A 15027-nucleotide genomic window follows, 5' to 3' on the forward strand; every position below is an offset into this window, starting at 1 on the left:
TAAGCTCAAAAGGTATAACATATCAATAGTTTGATTGTGGTAGCCGAAACTAAGGCAGTAGGTGTCGAATTATTAACTATCAGCTAATATTCAGTGTTAACTATTAATGAAAAATTGCGTTTGATTGTCAAGCTAACACAAAAAACATTTTCATAGATTACACTTACCCACACTTGTGTATCAACCCTTTTCGCTCAACTATGTCGCTCGCCTGCGCCAATTGCTAGTCACTCTCATGCTCTCTTTAAATACGATAGTTGGGAGTTGAAGCTGGGCGCTTGGAGCTGGCGGCTGGTCGATTGGGGCCTGGGGAGTTGAGGAGTTGCGCATTTTGCAATTGAGCAACAGCTGAGTGGCAGCCGTTAGCGCGGCGCACTCTCACGAATGTAGCAGATTATCGGCGACTATTCTCAGTCGTTAGTCGTTGTTGCGTTGCGTTGTGAATTGGCTGAGAGCTGTGTGCATTCAGTATTATTCTATTCGTCTGCGATAAAAGTTGCGAGTAAATGTTGGGTCTACGTCTCTAGATAGTTAGATTCATTTTTTTTTGTTTTTTTTTTTTTTAATTCCGTGGTCTCCTAGTGAATGCTGGAAGTTTTCTAGCTCGTTTTCTGCGGTCGCTGTGTGGTTTATATGTCGGTACGTCAGTTAAACGTCGTTGGTCGGTTCAGTCAGCTTTCGTTCTGGAAAAATTCTGTTATGATACCGGAATCGTTGCGGGGAAAAGGCAGAGAAAAGTAAAAAAAAATTAATCAACACTAAAAACAAATATAAAATGATATGCCGGATTAAGTGAAAATGTATGATTTGGAATGATGTTTAATTAAAAGTAAATGCAAGTTATAAAAAAAAAATGCTATAAAATACGTAAAAAGTAACTGTGTCATAAAATATTTTATTATATATTTAGTAAAAACAACAAATAAAATTTTGACATTATTTTGTGTCTGTTCAACATTCATAATTTATTTTATTTCTGTATTTTGTTGTTTATCTATTACTTCCAAGTAGGGGGCAAAAACCGGGAAAAATGACGCAGTTGTAAATGCGGAAGAAGTGCCATCGTGCAATGCTGCCAGAGCTCAGAAACATACAGACATTTCTTTGCACATACATATGTATGTGTATGTACATAAATTCGTTTATTTGTGTATGTTGATCTGTCAAAATAATAAGTACAAATTTTAATTAATTTTAACAAATAAAAAAATTTAAATGTGTTTTGGGGCGAGAAAATTCATAATTTAAATTTGAAAGAATAAAAATAAATAAAATGAAAATTCGTTTGAGTTCAACTCTTAATTGCTTTGTTAATGCGCAATTCGGTGCTATTCAGCAGAAATGCTTATTAAATTTATACAAAATTAAATATTTTAATTTAAAAGTAAAAACGTAAGCAATTAAAAATTAAAAATTGCATAAGTCGTAAAGCCTAAAAACGAAAGAAAATTCAAACGAAGCACAATCAGCGTTGGCGATAACCGCCGGCTCAGCTTTTATCAGCTGACCGAGTGTAGAATTCACTGCGCTTTTGTTTTCGGCATTTCGCACATTTTGCACACAGATTAAATGTGAGAAAAACGTATGAATGTCGGTGCAGTGGAAACGAGACATATGATGATATATTATGAAGCACATATGTATGCATTATTTACTGTTACAATTTCCGAGTTTTTTCATTTCACATTACTTTTAGAGAAGTTGGAAGTAACTGAAATGACTAAATTATTTAATTAGGATGTGTTTAATAAAAATAATTGTGTTAATACATATGTAAAAAAAAATATAGATTGTTATATATTTTTTATATAATATATTGTAAAATTATATTGAAAGCATTAAAAAAAATATGTTTTTTGTTTGAGTTATTTGCTCAGCACACTTTGCTTTAGTCATTAACCCTTGCCACAGAGTTCATGAACAGTTTAACAAAGATGCACATAAGTATGTTTGTGTGTGCGTTTTGAGAATTATAAAATAAAAAAAACTGTGTTGGCTTTAATATTAGAATTTTTTTTTACTAAAGTGTTAATAAACTGTTGAACATAATGCTGCTAAAAGCCCATCTATCAAGTTTTTAACGAAAATTCTGCCAAAAACAAAAGTACGAGTACATAAATATTCACTACAGCCGTGTGCACATAATGTAAGTATAACATATTTTACCAAAGTTCTGCCTCGACTTAGTTATAAAGAATATATTGTCATCAGTTGAATTTGTATACTCTTGCAACATGTTGCTACAGAGTATATTAGTTTTGTGCACCTAACGTTGTTTGTTGTATATATAAAAGTTGACCAGACAAGTTGAATTCCGAATGACTGTCTGTCTGTCCATCCGCCCGTCTCTGCAAGCGATAACTTGAGTAAAAATTGATTTAACTTAAGTTAGTACATATGCTCCTTGGCACCACTTGGCACCAAAGGTGATTTGGTATTATAGATGAGCGGCATCGGACCATTGCCACGCCTACAAAACTCAACATTAGTTGAAAACATATAAAGTGCCATAACTAGACACCACAATAGGATACAAGGCTGTTATTTAGTACAGCGCATTGCATAAGCCAGGCGCATCTATGGTTGAAAAAAATTTTAAAATGTGGGCGTGGCCCCGGCCTCTAATAAGTTTAATGTACTAATATCTCCTAAACTATACAAGCTATGATAATCAAATTTGCTTAAGACAAATCTCTTAAGCACCCCTATCGACATGGAAAAAATGGATGAAATCGGTTGATAACCGCGGCCGCTCTCCATATAACGTTATTGTTAAAAACTACTAAAAGCGCGATAAATCAAAAAATAATTGCGTTAGAAACACATAATTTTACAAAAATTGTTCAAGTCGGACCATACCCATTCACGCGCTCAGTTACCGCATATATGGATGCCAGTACCTATTGCAAACGAATTTTTTTCCAAAACTATCGATCGGTTGATCAGATATGTTAGTGAATGATAAGTAGTAGAATGTGAAATGTTCGGTTACATCCGAACTTAACCCTTACTTGCTTGTTTCCATAATTTTTTTTATTTTCTCTCGTTTTTATTCTCTAAAAAAAACAATTCAAATTTCTCAACACCAATTATTTATTAATTTGGAATGAGCTTTCACTCTACATAAAATAACTTCTGGAGCGTTTACCGCTATTATGTTAATTTTATCTTATCTTATCATATCCACTAATAATGTGTGTAACACAAATTTTAGCTTAGCCATCTTATGCGTGCGCAAGTATTTCGAGAGTTATCAGCACAAACGCTGTCGATTAGCTCTGCTAATTTTTTGTACATATGAGCACACACATGTTGGGAGTTCGAAAACTGTTTATTAGTACGATTTTGGTCGGTATTGAATAGCGTTATTGAACATTTCCAAACAGCAGATCAATCCGGCAACCGAATTTCGTTATAATTTAGCAATGTGTTTATTTTTATTTATTTATTTTTTTAATTCTAACGTACGACATAAACGAATGAGAAAGTGAAAGTGTTGATAACAGTTGAAGTATTATAAAAATGTTAACAGAATCTGCTTATGTTATAAAAAGTGTTTGTTTCGAATTATTTCCAATATATCACTATTGAATTTTAAACACTGAAATGAGAATATCAGCCATCGCGACGTAAATGTATATGCAGTCGTTGAAAAATGCTCAAATTCTTATATTTGTCAATATCAATTCACAGGAAATGAAATTTTGTTTGATATGAATTTTTTTTTGATATGAATTTTTTTTTTGTTATGATTTTTTTTTTTTGAAATTTTTTCTCAAATAAAAAAAAATTTGTTCGAATATTTGGCGAAGCGTTAAATTTTAATAATATTAAAAGCAAATATCGAAAACTAACGGCATTTGACTGCTTTCAAAATTTTGCGCAAACTTTCGGTTATTTTGTTTTTTGAAATTTTCTGAGGTGTGTTTATAACGTCTAAATTTACCTACCATTTGACAAATCGAAAGGTATAAGCTACTTACAGCTTAAAGCAGAGAGATATCAGCAAAAAACTCTAGCGCAACTAAAGCGATTTTCCCGGCACTTCTAATTGTGTGGCACCGTCTATGTGGAACTATAAAGTTCTGGAAAGTGACCACTCGCGCCACTTGTGCCTTTCAACTTTTTTATACTTGTCGTTTGCACTTATCATTGGCGCTCTTTTGTTTTCACATTCAATTTGAACTTTATTTAAGAAAAAGTTGGTCGTTTTAGCACTAGTAATTGAAGTGGAAATACCCAGCGTGACAGAACTGCTGCGCTGTGGTCGAGCTATTGATTTAAGTGCGCTGCGCTGCTATTTGCTTGCTCACAGCATAATTAGATATCGCTTGCTAGTTGATAACCGCTAAAGAGAAATAACAAAAAGCATTTGAGATAAAATACTTTTTCAATATTTTGTGTATTCAGTTGGCGCTAAGCTGTGTACATACCGCAGTACATTTGTAGAACGTTTTATTTATTTTCGGTTTTTGTTTTCCACGATCTGTTCGTGCTGCGGTTGAACAGCTGGAGTCCACAATTGCATTACGCGTTGTCATGTTAACGGCATTTTAGTGCGCTAACACGTTTTCTAATCATTTATTTACTCTAATTTAATTTCATTCCTGCGCGCAGTTCGTTCGCTTTTTTCCAACTTGCTTTCCTTCTTCAGCTTTCCTTAAATCACCTAAAATTACAAAATTTTTACTCGCACGCCAACGCCAATGCCAAAGCCATAGGCGCCATTTCGTATGCTTGTCGCGCGAAAATTGGCATTTGCTAAATACATTTATACACACAATCTTACATACAGACATATTTGTGTACAAAACAAAATATTCTTATTAGTAGCACGAAGTAAATTTAGTACACTCACACCCATATATCCCACCTATCCGCATACGTGTGCCTCGAATTGGCTTGAGTAAAGCAAGAATGCAAGCGACAAACAAAAACACAACAAAAACAAACAATAATAATAAACTGAAAAACAATCGACTTTGCGAATTGTCATTCTCTGCATGTGTACGTTGGGTGCAAATTAGAATTCCATTTTATGCCGTCGCGTCGCTTATTTGGCATGTACGCCACAGCGTCAAAATTGTAACAATATGCGCATTTTTACGTAGATTTTAGATTGTTGCTGTTGGTATTTTGCAGAAAGTGAAGCGGCATATTTTCCAATTAATGAGTGTAATGTATACAATGCCGACGCCTACTAAATGCACATACTTAAATGTGTTTGATTTGCTAACATGCGGTTGGCAGCTGTCAGCGTCGCTCCTCTGCTGCGCCGCAACGCCAACAAGCTTGGTGAAAATTTATTGCGAAAATTAAAAATAAGCGTAAATACAATAAATTTCTGTTAAAATGGCAGGAGGTGAAAAGAATATTGAATTTAAATAAGATGTCTCAGAAATAGTTGGGAACTTGGTCAATATGAAATTAACGAAGGGTTGATAAATAAGAAAAAAATAAAAAAAACGTTAATTTCGGCTGCACCGAAGCTTAGCTTTTAGCAAATGCGTAGCTTTTTTTGGCAGAAAAGAATGTGTGCAAAATTTCAGTTTGATATCTCAAAAACAGTGTGAAAAGCACGCTTATATACAGACGGACACGGACAAGGTTAAAACGACGCAGCTTGTCAAGCTGACCATTTATATAGGTACGAGGTGGTCGTATGGGTCATTCCATCGAAAATTTGCATACATTTTTTTTTTTGTTGCGAAACAGTTTTTTTCTATGTTTTTTGAGGCAAAATATTGTACTGAATATGAAAAATTTTGGAGTTACGATTATTCAAGATTTCAACGATTGAAAAAAGTACCTTTAAACATTTGCGTATACATATAAAAGTATTTCATTATAAAAATAACTAGCAGGCCTACTGTTTATGATTTTTTCCCAGCTTTCCAATGAGAGGTACGCTAAAATTATGCAACTTTTATATTTTTAAACTATTTTTATTGTTTTTTTTTTTTAATATTATTATTTTTTGAAAAATGTACATGCGACTTTTCTGTAACTAATTTATAAGTTTCAGTTGTAATTTTGACAAATTTTCTTCAACTTTGTCTCTCGCGTTTGCCACTAGCGCATTTCGTATCGAAATAAAAAAATACGTGTATAAATAATATTTATTTTGCCTCAAAGAACGCAAAAAAGACAATGTTTCGCACAAAAAAATTTTTTTATGCAAATTTTTGTTGGATGACTACATAGGGTCACCGACATTTCCTTCTCGGTGTTAGAAATTGTATGAGGTTTGCAACGCGAGCTAGCGTCTATTGCGCCCTTCTGGCTGTTACAAACTTCGTGGTAAACTTAATATACTCTGTTCAAGGTGTATAATTAAAATTATATATGCACACATACATTTGCACTTAACTTTTCTAATTAACTGTTTTATGTAAATCAAGAGCAGTAAAGAAAATGGTTCAGAGCTACAAAGCGCTTGATGAACATAAAAAGCGGCTTCTTTGATAATTTTATTTAAAATTGCGTAACATTTATATAAAAGTATATATGCAGAGATTCACTTTTAAAAAGCAATAGCCATTAAAATTTTATGTCGCTTTTTCACAAATCCATTGTATATCAATGGTTGTTTCCAAAAAGAAAAAAACGTACGTCGAAAACTTTTGGCAATTAAGTCCATCGACGCATTGCAGTTGTTGGCAGATATCACAAAGCTGCCGACAAAAATTCGCAACAAAAGCACAAGCCTAATTGTGTGTTACACACACTTTCTTCACGCCTCTATATAAAAATGTTTGTTTATAACTGCCAATGTTTACTTACATACTTGTATGTATGCTTGTATGTATTAGTGCTGTAAAAATATCAAATTGGCTCATACGTTGTATATGTAAAAATGAAATATGCTACAGTTATAAACAAAAGGCGAAAAACTGCACAAAGGTGCCACTAAGTGATGTTCCGTCCGCACAGCCCCTTTCTACCATGCCGTAGCTTAAAATGTTGCTAAAAATAAATACTGCAATTTGTTTCAAGTCAAATCAAATATTTATTTATTTTCTTTTGCACCTAATGATCTTTTATTCATTACATTTTTAATATGTTTACAAAGATTTTGCCTATGAGTGTGTGCGAGTTCTTCCTTTTTCCGCTTGCGTTTTGGGTCGTTGCCAAATTTTCTTCAGTTTGTTTTCATTATTCATTTAGTTTATTGAGTTTGTTTTGCTTGAGCATTGCACTGGTTGCAACAACAGATAGTGCTTTTGTTTTGATATAATATTTAAAGAATATTTTGTTTATATTATTTTTGTAAATTGTTCATTATTATATTATTTGTCTGAAGTGGTGAAAACAGTTTTTGATACAATTAAAATTCATAAAATAATAAACAGTAATAGCAGAAGCATTTAAAGGTATTGGAGCTCAGTTAAACTATAATTCTCTATTAGTTCTTAAGATTGAAAGATATGGTTTGGTTTTAATTTCACTTTCTGGACAATAAACTACGGATGATATACGAAAACGATAATTCATTTCAAATTACCCATAAAATAGATCGTTATTTTATACAAAAATTTTTACTTAAATTTTTTGGAGATATATCTTAATTTTTTTTTTATCTCTGTTTTTATGAGCTGCTTGAATTAAATCTGAGTATTTCTCAATGAAGTATGTTAGCAAGCGTTGATTATTGCTTAAACCTGGTCATTATGGCGAAAAAATGAGAACAAGTTTATTTATTTTTTTTTAATATAAAACGTAATTTTCCAAAACTATAGCTAGCAATATTTATTTGGTCTATAAGAATTTGCATTCACTGGTTGAGAATTACAGGCAAAAAGTGGATAATGAAAGAAAAGTACGTCTGAAAAATATTTCATTTGCCGTTTACTCAGCAAATATATTTGGAATAGTAATAAAAATAAATCAACCAAAAAGAAAATTTTTTTTATACGTAATAAGTAAGGAAGCGCTAAGTGCGGTTGTAACCAATAGCCGTTAAAATCGCTTGAAACTTGCCGGAATCAAAGCCCGGGAAATTTCTTCAAATGCTGCCAAAACTTTATAGATAAAATGTTGCGCAAGAATTATACATACATTATTCGATTATTGAAATCGTGCAAAAATTACAATCAAATTTGGTATCTTCTTGACCTATGTTGAAGGCCATAAACTTAGACTGAATTTTTTTTGCTATATTTAAGTTCGCGTCAGCTAAAGTCATATTAAAAACACCTTCAAATGAGATATACATATGTATGTGATATTAACTCGACCGAAGAGGCTAAATTTAAGATACCATATATTGTGTTGATGTGGAAAATGTCAACCAGAGATTCCGAATTCATTATATTAAGTATATGAGGCTTAGACCAAGGTAAACCAATAACATTGTAATGCAGCGCTAAGCGATATAATTTTTAAGAAAATTTGTCCACTTAATTTTACTAAAATATTACACATTTTGACCAAACTAAACGGTTAAAAGATAGGTGGAAAGACGGAAATCTTTTTACGGGGTATATTGGCGATAGAAAAAGGGACGGGCTGATTGCATTACTTTTGACATTGCTTAGTTATACTCGAGAACATATTTTAAAGCAATTTTATATATAAATGATACTCACTGACCGACATTTTCGGCATAACACTTGTTAGAATAACGAAAATCATTATAAGTAGTATGTGGGAGTTTGGGTAGTATTGGCCCGATTTTATCAAGTTTTGGCAATAACACATATTACTAACATACCACAGACTAATAATATGTTCCCAGCGTTTGATTAGGGTATCTCACATACCAGCACCAATGATATGGAGTAAAGTCAGCCGGATGTTCGACAACTCTCTTATTAGTTATATAGGGGCTAGGTTAAGTTTTCGGCCAACTTAATCTATTTTAGGCACAAAAATATATTGTTAAAATTAAAACAATCTCTCTAATTTACATTGAGATAACTCACATATTAGCTGATATGTACGGTATAAAGTCACCCTGTAGTTCAAAAATCTTAATATTGGGTATATGGGGGCTAAGAGAAGTATTGGCCCAATGCAATCCATTTTTGACATTCATTGACATTGTAGCAACATGTTGCAAGAGTATAACAATATATGCAAGTCATTTTAACCAAAGCAAAAACACGTAAATAGTTCACAAAAATATTATAGAAAATGCTCACACGCTGCAGAGGAAAATCACCGCAAACACGACTAACTGAATAATTAAGAGAGCCACACAGCAGCGCCTAATGCAAATTATGAATTTTAATATAATATTTTAACTATAGTTTTTTTTTTTTAAATATTTTGACACCAGTATGCCAGACTTTGCACACAAGCACATTCCGCCAGCGGCGTCTGGCAGCGGACGTGCTATGCATAATAATCAAGGCACATGAGGCACACGTTGTTTAAAAGTCTATTGCTGATGGCTGTAAAATTTTCAAAATTTATTTTCACAGTTATGCAGATTTTTTTCTATAACAAGTGATGGCGTTTTATGTAAAGTTTTCCATGCTCGAATGGTCATTACTAGATAAAAAAATCAGGTTCAATAAATACAGAAAATTTTTTTGAAATTCAAATAATCACACTTAGCTGGGCATTTTACTAGCGCAATATGGTTGTGTTCGAGTTCACACAGAGTTGCATCTGTTTATAGAAGTATTGTGAAAGTAATTGCGCTACATTTCAGTACTAGTCTATAGGTAGAGCATTTTGTATTTGAGATATTTAAATGCGGATGAGTGCGATAGTTGCGTTTTAATATTGTATTTTGAGGTTAGATTTGACTTTGATCTGTTCAATTGCAAAGAAGTTGTCGTAAAATAAACGTACATACTTCAATCGCTCAATAACAAACCTGACAGTGCAGATATCATCGCCTGTCGGTTAGATGATAGCCAAACTACTTTACCATAACCTTGACACGTGCTTCGCTTAAATGGTAGCATGCGCAGCGTTTTTCATGCAGACTCTTTTTAGAATCATTGAATTATATTTTTGTATTTATATCCATTATATCCATATATATAATAATTTCTTGTAATAAATGTAGCTTGGCCTTTCATTCTAAATGCTTGTGACTTCAAATAATTACAATCAAATTACATTGACTGCATGTTGTGACTTATTCAGACACACTTACACCAAGAATGCGCAGCGCTTTTTGAAAAATATTTCACTTCTTCATCGCATTTCATTAAATCCAGAATAATATGAATTTCAATGATTTAATATTTTGTGTTGGTATGAATATCTGCTAATTAAAGCATTGAATTATACACGCTTAACTGGCTTTGATGCTGTCTGACATTTTTGCTGGAAAGTGTTGCAGACTTATAATCGTTTGCACATTTTGCTATTTTCGCTGTTTGCCATAATTTCACTGGAATTGCTGTGATACTTTCAATAAATAAGCAGAAAAACATATGCGCCGCTATAACGGTAATTTCAAGCTTTGTAAATGAATATATATATATGAAATTTTACCTTTTTTATGTTTTACGCTCTACCTCTGCGCCACCTTATATTTATCTTAATTTAACTGACTTCCCACCATAATTTTATAAATGTGCTGCATTTGAAAATGGTTTCGTGTCACTGAAGTGCCAACTTTATTAAGGCACTTTCGTATGAAATGTACGCAACCAACGTTTAATTTTCCAAAAATAGTTTTATATCCTCATTTGAATTTTTCACACGTTCATATTTCACACACGCGCTAGTAGTGAACTTTTTATCGAAAATTTAAACCGAAAAGCGCTTACAAACAATTTTGTTATAACCAAATAAATATGCTACTGAAATTAATGTTTAGCAAGTTTTTTTTGACGCTAACGCACTAACCCCAGTCGACGTTCTCTCACTAGCGACGCCAGTTAGCGCCGCTTGGACTGTGAGTTATTTGTTGAGTGTTTGTAAAGGCGATTAAAATTAATCCGTAACGTATACGCACCGTTGCACCACTTAAATCGCCACAGCCACAATGGCGACAAACAAATACGGGAATGTCGGTGTGCGCTGGCGTATACGTAACTAACATTACATATACCCGATTATAAGCTAAAGTTTGATTAATTTCCTGCGCATGTGTCAGTGGCTTAATGCCGACACTTGCGCGCACTTGAGCGACGCGCTTAAACACATTGATTGACCCAACTAAAACGCAGCTAAACAAAAGCAGTTGTGCTAAATTATTAAGTGCCAATGCATGTGAATGTGTGTATGTAGGGCGAAGTGAACAGTTTGTTTAGCAACTATTCGGCTAGCAGGGAAGATGTGGGATTAGTAATGCCTTTGTATACAAATTACTAAACTTCGACATAAGCGTTAATCAGCTATTTTAAAGCTCAAACTCCCACTCACACATAAGCTTATACCTCTCCACATATAAATAAGTACTTTAGTTAGCGTATGTAAATGCATTCATTTCCACCTAGCAATATTATAGTTAATGTATTTTCGTCCTGCTACAATTCACTTCAGGTGACAAGCGCTGATGACAGGCTCCAGTCTACATTCGCAGTCTTGAGGCCGAAATATAAATCACGTGTTAAACATTGAATACAAACGCACAGTCATAAATGTAAATGTCATCACACGTGCTGGCTTACATATATATTACGTGTAGATATGTGTGTGTGTATCGAATTGCAAACACTTCGTTTGATTGCAAACAAACACACGAGTTTGCAGATAATGCGCTCTGAGTACAAATTAACCAGCAAAATTCAATTTGCAACATCGTTGGCCTGTCTGTAATCAAACAAACTTCTCGACAGCTGACTGCCGCACTTACACAACAACAAGTCGTTGCTCTCTGCTACATTCAACTCGAAGGCTAAGCTATTGCTATGCATACGCTTATTGAATTACACTGCTCTGTTAACTTCGGGGCAGTTAAAGTGTCGATTATTTGCTATGGCAGCATATTTGCAAGGATGATAATGGCACTCAATTGTTTATTTGCATTATTAGCCATGACATTCTGCTGATGAAAGGACATTTTCCACAAAATTTTCATATGCATGTGAGTCGTGTGAAGGTTGGTCTATTGTCAGACGAATTGTTGCTTGAGTGCGTAAATGGGGCAAGGGTACTTGCACAAATTTGCCACATGACAATGACACATGCGGATATGTGCAGTTATATTAGAAAGTAAGTATGTATGAGTGTGCTTAATGGCAAGGCATAATTGTGCTTTGATGAAGGCGTGTGAGTAGTTGGTAGTCAAAGTTATTCACTGGAAGTGATTGATTATCGCAAAATACGAGTTGACACTGCATATTAAACCAATTAAATTGAATATGCTCGCGCGCTCGCATGCATTTGCGGATTCACTGAATATAGTAATTTGGAAAGTAATGTCTGTAGTGCGCACTTAAAGATATGTATTTGATATAATCCTTTGTGATAGTGTTTGAAACACGTGTTATACAAGATATTATCTAGCATTCATTTCTGTTGCTCGGCGCTCATTAAAATGCGATATTTTTATTAGCATGATATCCACAAACTGCCAGAAAGGTGGTCAAAATGTGTAAAAAGCAATAGTCAATACTTTGAAAACATTGTTATTTTACTTTTCCATTCAAAATTAGTATTTCATTATTACCAAAGAACGCTCATTTCATACCGGTACACCTGGTATAGTATGTTTAATATACGAGTATGCATATAAAATAGAAGTAAATACATATGCATAAGTTATGAAGCATACTTTAACACACAAACGCGCTCTCATTTTAATCAGCACTCGTTAGTCAATAATTCAAATTATTGTTCTTGTTGCTGTTGAGTTTCGATATACTTGTATGTATTTTCGCCTAGTCGGCATTCGATCCTCGGTGACAGCTACACTCTTTCAACTTCGCCACACGATTTTATTTTTAAATTGATTTCCATAATTTAACGCCCGTCATGACGGCCGTCTCCCGTCTCCCGCATCCGCTGCCTACGTCGGCATCTGTTAATTTAATAACCAAGGCAAGTAAGTAAATTTAATTAGCGTAGCGCTAAGTGATCACACGGTTTTAACTAGTTAGCATAATTGTACTAAACATTTTGTTACACATTTTCGTAGTTACTTCGCCGATACGCTTAATGCCAGTATACGCGGTTTGGCTTGACTTGGCAATTTTCGCAAAACCCTTGCGCCTTGCTGCGCGCCACACCCACATTTTGCCACCTATATATGTGTGTGTGTGTGTGTGCGGGCGTATCAAATGGACAGCCAAATGGATAGCCATGTTCTGTGTTTAAACACATATTGAAGCATAAATTGAGTACGTGTGCAGTAATAGAAAAAACAATTTGCAAATTTTATAGCACTTTATGGTAAAGGCAAATTCTTGCAATAACTGTTTTTTCGGTATTTTTATTCACATTTTTATTGCACCTATTTTTTGCTTAGACAAATTCATAATCATTTTCTGGTCACGTTTCGGTTTTGCGTTGCTCAAGTTTCGAGTTTCAGTAATAAAAATTAGCGTGAAAAATTCAAAGACCGGAGCTTGATGAAAGTGAACAAAGAAACAGCACAGACTTATTTTGAATTATATAATATGTTATTACCGCTTACAGTTGCATGGGGGAATTGTGAGGCAGTCGCTGGTATTCGAATACGTCTGTATTTAGCTGTTGGATAAATATTTATAAATTTGCTCTTATATGGCTGGAATGTATGCACTATTTTAGAATTATGTAAACAATCGTATTATATGATAAGAAACTATTTACGAAAGTTTTAAAAAAAATATATATTTTTTAAATGTTATGAAAACACACGACTGTTTTGGTTATTTGTTCCTTAGTTCGTAGATTGCTGCGGATCTCAGGCTATATTTTTGGCTAGCGAACTATATTTTTTCATAGAAGTTTAACAGGATCACTTATAATATTGTTATTAGACGTGTTGCTTAGATAATGTGTTAAAGAATAAGCAGGCCAAATTGCTAAAATCGAAAGCCATTGTAGTTCTTGTTTACTATTACCGGTCGAAGCAGGCTATCATGCCCCTTTATAGTTTGCGTGTTAGAGCACTGCTATGGAGCTTACGAAGGCCACAATTAGATAGCTGAAATATCGGTGCTTTATTATGGAAAGAACTCCTAAGTATGTATTACAATGTTTGTCATTTATATTTCGGGATTGGAAAGTAAAAACTAATATTTATTATCAAAAACCCCTTTTTATACTCTCGCAACCTGTTGCTACAGAGTATAATAGTTTTGTTCACCTAACGGTTGTTTGTATCACCTAAAACTAATCGAGTTAGATATAGGGTTATATATATATAAATGATCAGGATGAAGAGACGAGTTGAAATCCGGGTGACTGTCTGTCCGTCCGTCCGTCCGTCCGTGCAAGCTCTAACTTGGTCCCGCCTCTAATAGGTTTAATGTGCATATCTCCTAAACCGCTAATGCTGTAATAACAAAATTCACTAGAAGCAAATGTTTTTAGCACTTCTATTGACGGTGTGAAAATAGTTGAAATCGGGTGGCAAATCCGCCCACTCCCAATATAACGGTACTGTTAAAAACTACTAAAAGCGCGATAAATCAAGCACTAAACACGCCAGAGACATCAAATCTTATCTCTGAGATGGTATAAATTGGCTTTATAGGAACCGCGTTTAAAATTAGTCAGTGGGCGTGGCGCAGCCCACTTTTAGGTGAAAACCCATATCTTGAGATCTGCTCAACCGATTTCAACCAAATTCGGTGCATATCGTTCTTTTCATGTTTCTATGTCATAGTGCGAAAATGGGTGAAATCGGACTGCAATCACGCTTACTTCCCATGTAACACCATTTTCAATGCCATCTGATTCTTTCACTTTCCACTATGTAAATCAGGTAACAATGATTATATCGGGGTAAAACTTTGCGTGAATAATGCAATTAAATAATGCCACCTTGCGGCCAAAAATTGTCTAAATCGAACCGAAACTGTTCAAACCCCTAAGTACTAAATATGTGGACCCCAGTGCCTATAGTTGACCTTCTACCGAAAATATCAGTCAATCCACAAAGAAATCTCAAACGAGTATACCATTTGA

The 15027-nt window shown here is 34.0% G+C and overlaps 1 protein-coding gene across 12 annotated transcripts in view; it reads left to right on the plus strand.

Annotated features, from left to right (window-relative positions):
• LOC106623253 (receptor-type guanylate cyclase Gyc76C) overlaps positions 1-15027 on the plus strand; it is a 108784-nt gene that overhangs the window by 10242 nt on the left and 83515 nt on the right. Inside the window, exons 1-2 of one of the 12 annotated variants that reach the window (XM_036360806.2) lie at positions 602-737; positions 1866-2146. The exons of 1 other annotated variant lie outside the window; for it this stretch is intronic. The gene's annotated coding sequence lies outside the window, so the exon portion shown is untranslated. Of the gene's footprint in view, positions 1-601; positions 830-1014; positions 1151-1865; positions 2147-15027 lie in introns of those variants that run through there. 10 more of the 12 variants (XM_036360807.2, XM_036360808.2, XM_036360805.2 and 7 more) reach the window with 10 other exon arrangements.

This window comes from Bactrocera oleae, chromosome 6 (assembly GCF_042242935.1).
Source record: "Bactrocera oleae isolate idBacOlea1 chromosome 6, idBacOlea1, whole genome shotgun sequence".
Taxonomy (NCBI): domain Eukaryota; kingdom Metazoa; phylum Arthropoda; class Insecta; order Diptera; family Tephritidae; genus Bactrocera; species Bactrocera oleae.